Here is a 6,000-nt window from a genome sequence, read left to right on the forward strand (position 1 = left end):
TTTTCTAAGGCTGAATCCGTCGGTGTTCTCTAGTAGCACCGAGCCGATTGTTGCAAATGATTGGCTCCACAAGATTGGAAGGGAGTTGACCACTGCAGGATGCACAGATGCAGAGTGTGTTTTGCCGCACATCAGCTTGATGGACCCGCAACATCTTGGTGGGAGAATTTCACATCCACTTACCCCATCGAAACTGTTAGATGGGACCAGTTTCAGTAGGCTTTTCGCACTGCCCATGTTTCAGCAGGAGCTATGGCCATGAAGAAGCGTGTAACGCCCCAAGACCGACGCTTCAAAAGACTTCCATATTTTCGTGATCATCGTGTGTTTCTTTTGTGCTTGCTCTTTTATTTTTTTGCATTGCATCATGTCATCATGCCAGCATGTCATTTAATTTTTAAAACCTCAACTAAATAAATTGCATAGATTGTTGATCTATTTAAATCGAGGGATATTCACATGGTGATTTCTCTTTAAAACATATTCAAAGGCTCCTACTATTATTAGGGAGCTATAATAAAATTATTCCGTTTATTTGGAATTAACCATAACCCACTTGCAAAATATCCCATGCCGTTGTTATCTCAATTCTTGGTCTCCAACCTTGCCCATAATTTCTTTCATCATTTTCCGGAGCTCCACCAAAAATCTGAACATTTTTGGACCTTCCTTTTATCAAGTCCTAGTTCAAACCCATTTGAATTAAATTCAAATGAGTTTGAATTTACATCTTTCATCCATGGCCTTTTTTATTTTCTCGGAACAAGCACATTCTTGTAGGTCCGGGAAAATTATCCGCGTGTCCAATTTCTTCCCCAACACGTCCTTTTTTCTCCTTTTCTTCTTTGTTATTTTCTATTTCTAGTCTATAAGAGAGAGAGAGAGAAGGAGCCCAGCAGCCTGGGCCTCCCAACCTCCCGCGCCGGCCCAAGGCCAAGGCCCAGCCGCCCCCACCAATCCCTCCTAACCCTAGCCCGAACCCCCCTGCCTGATCCCCTCAGCATCTCTCCCTCGATCCCTCCTCCTCATTCCCTCGCGCCGCCACCACGCATCACACGCATCGCACCAGGGAGAGGAGATCCCCACGCTCCTCCCTCCTCTTGCTGGCTACCTCCTCCCTCACCCGCGGCCTCCTCCTCGTCGCCCCGCGCCTCCCCGAGAGCCACCTCCGCCTCGACTAGCGCCGCCCCTCCGTCGTCCGCTTCTGGCGTCTCCAACCCTCCTCTGCATCGACCTCCCCTGCGCCAAGCCCCGCCATCGGCCTGCTACCTTGCCTCCCCAACCCGAGCTGGCCCGGATCCGGCCATCTTCGACACCTTGGGTCACTGGCCATGGACGCCTCTGCTCCATCGCCGGAGCTGCTCCTTTTGTCGAGCGCCACCCCGAGCCCCAAGCGTCGCCCCTGCTTCCTCCCACGTCGCCCTTGCCTCGCCTCGGTTTCCCGCGACCCCGCTCCGCGCCATCCTTTCCCCCTGCGTCAAGTCCGTCTGCCGTGTCGCCCTCGCCTCGTCGGCTTCTACTCCGACCAGATGCGCCCGGGGAGCTCCCCGAGTGAGCTCGCCCGCGGCCCCTGCGTTCCTCGCGCTCGAGCGCCTTCCATGGCCTCCGCCACCCGCATCTGCTCGCGGACGCCACTGCCAGCGCCTTGGCGGCCACTAGCCCCTTCGCGCCACTGCTCCGCCTCCTCCGGGGCTCCGCACTGCCTCCACAACCACCGAACCAGAAACGCCAAGGCCATCTTTGAGATTTTCACCAAGTACCAGGAGGTCGATGAATGGTTCATCTACGTGCGTGTGCGACCATCTTCGGCAAGGACCCGTGTACGGCTACACAACAAACCGTGAAGTTCCACAAGACAACGTGTACCACTACCGTCGCCCCGAAGACATTGGATTCGTCAAGTGCCTCTCCGAAACGAACGTGTACAACTACTTCCACTACCGTCACGAGAACGACTACTTCCACTACCGTCGCCACGTGAACAACTACTTCCCACGACGACCCGTGAAAGACTACTTCCACTACGGCCCGTGTACCACTACTTCCTTTGTCGAACTCGATCCGCCACGAAAATGCACGCTTCGAAGGTATAACCCCGAGGCGACCGCCGTGAACGAATGCATGTTGTATGAGATGCCCGTGTTTGCACCATGTCCGAGTTGTTCCTTGCACGTTCCTCATTGCCTTGCCGTCGACATGTGGGAACCCGGTAACCGGGATCACCCCACCATCTTGCATGGCACGCTCTCCACACGTTCTTTTGCACCGACATCTCAATTGAGTTATCGGAACCGGAATGTTGCCGTGGCACCATTTCCATTGTAGTTGCCATGGCACCCCTTTCGTTCCGCCACGGTGAAAAATGCTTCATAACATGCTCTTGTCAACATTTTCATAAAAACTGCATAAAACTTGCATATGTCATCCGCATCATGATAACAACATGTAAATGCTTAAAATTGTTGTTTGCGTTAATTTGCTAAATGCACATGAGGATTTTCCGGAATTGTTGTTTGTTATTTCCGGCCTCATTTAAACTTGCCTAAATAGTTAGTTTACTTATGCTTCACCTCTTGCCATGTTAATAACATTTAATATTGTTGTGTACCTATACGAAAGTAAACTAAAATAATTCGATGTGGTGTTTCGTCAATATGAAACTCGTTGCATATTGAGCTCCACTTAACTTGTAGTATTGTTTGTTGCACTTTGCCATGCTATGCCTTATTAAACCGGACATGCATCATACTTGTTTGTGCATCATGACATGATTTTGCTGTTGTGTTTACCATGTTTTATGCTTCTTTCCGGTTTGCTTCTCTCATTAGCTTCGGTTTCGTTCCGGAGTTGTGAGGATTCATTCGACTACGTCTGTTTGTCTTCTTCATGGACTCATTCTTCTTCCTTGCGGGATCTCAGGCAAGATGATCTTTACCCTCGATATCACTTCTATCTTTGCTTGCTAGTTGCTTCGTTCTATCGCTATGATGCGCTACCTATCACTTGTTTACCATGCCTTCCATATTGCCATGTCAGCCTCTAACATTTTCACCCTTCCTAGCAAACCATTGCTTGGCTATGTTACCGCTTTGCTCAGCCCCTCTTATAGCATTGTTAGTTGCAGGTGAAGTTGAAGATTGCTCCATGGTGTACAGGATTATGTTGGGATATCACAATATCTCTTATTTAATTAATGCATCTATATACTTGGTAAAGGGTGGAAGGCTCGGCCTTATGCCTGGTGTTTTGTTCCACTCTTGCCGCTCTAGTTTCCTTCATACCGGTGTTATGTTCCTGGATTTTGCGTTCCTTACGCGGTCGGGTGATTTATGGGACCCCCTTGACAGTTTGCTTTGAATAAAACTCCTCCAACAAGGCCCAACCTTGGTTTTACCATTTGCCAACCTAAGCCTTTTTCCCTTGGGTTCTGCAGACTCAAGGGTCATATTTATTTACCCCCTCGGGCCAGTGCTCATCGTGAGTGTTGGTCCAACCTGTCAGCCGCCGGTGGCCACCAGGTGCAACTCTGGGATGGCCTACCAGAAGTTTGGACAATCCGGTGTGCCCTAAGAACGAGATACGTGCGACTCCTATCGGGATTTGTCGGCACATCGGGCGGCTTTGTTGGTCTTGTTTTACAATTGTCGAAATGTCTTGTAAACCGGGATTCCGAGACTGATCGGGTCTTCCTGGGAGAAGGTATATCCTTCGTTGATCGCGAGAGCTTATCATGGGCTAAGTTGGGACACCCCTGTAGGGTTATAAACTTTCGAGAGCCGTGCCCGCGGTTATGTGGCAGATGGGAATTTGTTAATGTCCGGTTGTAGATAACTTGACACCAGATCCGAATTAAAACGCATCAACCGCGTGTGTAGCCGTGATGGTGTCTTCTCGGCAGAGTCCGGGAAGTGAACACGGTTTTGGGTTATGTTTGACATATGTAGGAGTTCAGGATCACCTCTTGATCGTTTCTAGTTGACGGCCGTTCCTTTGCTCCACTTCTCGCTCTCATTTGTGTATGTTAGCCACCATATTTGCTTAGTGCTTGCTGCAGCTCCACCTCATTACCCTTTTCCTACCCATAAGCTTAAATAGTCTTGATCTCGCAGGTTTTGAGATTGCTGAGTCCTCGTGACTCACCAGATACTATCACAACAGTTGCAGGTGCCGATGATACCAGTGCAGATGATGCAACCGAGCTCCGATGGGAGCTCCACGAAGATCTTGGTCGTTGCTATGTTTCGTTTCATGTTGATCAGTAGTGGAGCCCAGTTGGGACGATCGGGGATCTAGCAGTTGGGTTATCTTCTTTTCTTTTGGCTTCGTCCGTAGTCGGACCATGTATGTACTCTGAATGATGTATGAATTATATGTTCATTGTGTGAAGTGGCGATTGTAAGCCAACTATTTATCCCATTCTTGTTCATTACATGGGATCGTGTGAAGATGACCCTTCTTGCGACTAAACCACCATGCGGTTATGCCTCTAAGTCGTGCTTCGACACGTGGGAGATATAGCCGCATCGTGGGTGTTACAAAGCGTGAGTTTTGCAACCTGCGCCAAGGAGGACGCACAGTGGGCCAGTATGTGGATAATTTCAGTAAGTTAGCACGTTATGCCGTTGCTACGGATGCAGTTAAGCAGGAGAAGTTTCTGGAAGGACTGAATGATGAGCTGAGCATGCAATTGATGGTGGCAACCTTCAACAACTTCCAGGAATTGGTAGATAGAGTTCTTATGATTGAAGGTAAGCAACAGCAGATTGACAACCGCAAGAGGAAGTATGGACAAGGGGAGTACAATTTTGGAGCTCAGCAAAGACCCTGTTTTACCCCGAACTCGGGAGGACAGCTTCACCATAACCATGGAGGCCATAATTCCAATGGAGGGAGTTCGCATAACCATAGTGGCCCGAAGATTGGGAATGGTAATGGAGGAATTAACGGTTAGAACCATTCCAACCCAGCAACGCCCGCCAAGAAGGATCTAAGTCACATTACTTGTTTCAAGCGAGGGAAGAATGGACATTATGCCACGGAGTGTTCTGAATCAAAGAATGGAAATGGCAATGGAAGCTCTGGGAAGAAGCCCAACCCTTTCAACAGGGGCCAAGTGAACCACGTGAGCTTGGAGGATGTTGAAGCACAACCCAATGCAGTAATAGGTAAGTTTTTGGTTAAGTCATGTACTGCAATCGTTCTTTTTGATACTGGTGCATCGCGTTCATACATATCAAGGGAATTTGTGGATAAGTTTAAAATGCCAACCAAGGCCCTTAGGTCACCCATGTTAGTAACCTTGCCAGGAGCAGAGTATATGGCTAGCCTATGGTGTGATCGGTTACCATTAAGGATTGGTAACTACGTGTTTCCCTCAGACCTAATAGTATTGGAGTCACAAGGACTGGATGTGACATTAGGCATGGATTGGTTATCGAAGTATGGAGGGAACATTGACTGTGCTAGTAAATTGATTTTGCTCACCACTCCAGAAGGAAGAAGGATCAAGTATGCATCCCGACATGTGCCGAAGAGGACTCAACTGAATTCCTTATCAGGAGTTGTACACGAGGAAGTACCAGTGGTGAAGGATTTCCCTGATGTATTTCCAGAAGAGTTGCCAGGCATGCCACCGGATAGAGACATTGAGTTTTTGATTGAGCTTTTGCCAGGCACAGGGCCAATATCTAAGAGACCATATAGGATGCCCGCAATGGATTTGGAAGAAATTAAGAAGCAGATTAAGGACTTACTGGATAAAGTCTACATTCGCCCAAGTTCGTCACCTTGGGGATCACCAGTGCTTCTAGTGGAGAAGAAGGATGGATCATTAAGGATGGTTGTTGATTATCGTGGATTGAATGAAGTAACAATCAAGAACAAGTACCCACTGACGATGATCAATGATTTGTTTGACCAGTTGCAAGGAGCTAAGGTATTTTCCAAGATCGATCTACGATCAGGATACCGCCAGCTGAAGATTTGAGAGCAGGATATACC

This window comes from Triticum aestivum, chromosome 6B, assembly GCF_018294505.1.
Source record: "Triticum aestivum cultivar Chinese Spring chromosome 6B, IWGSC CS RefSeq v2.1, whole genome shotgun sequence".
In the NCBI taxonomy this organism is placed as follows: Eukaryota; Viridiplantae; Streptophyta; class Magnoliopsida; order Poales; family Poaceae; genus Triticum; species Triticum aestivum.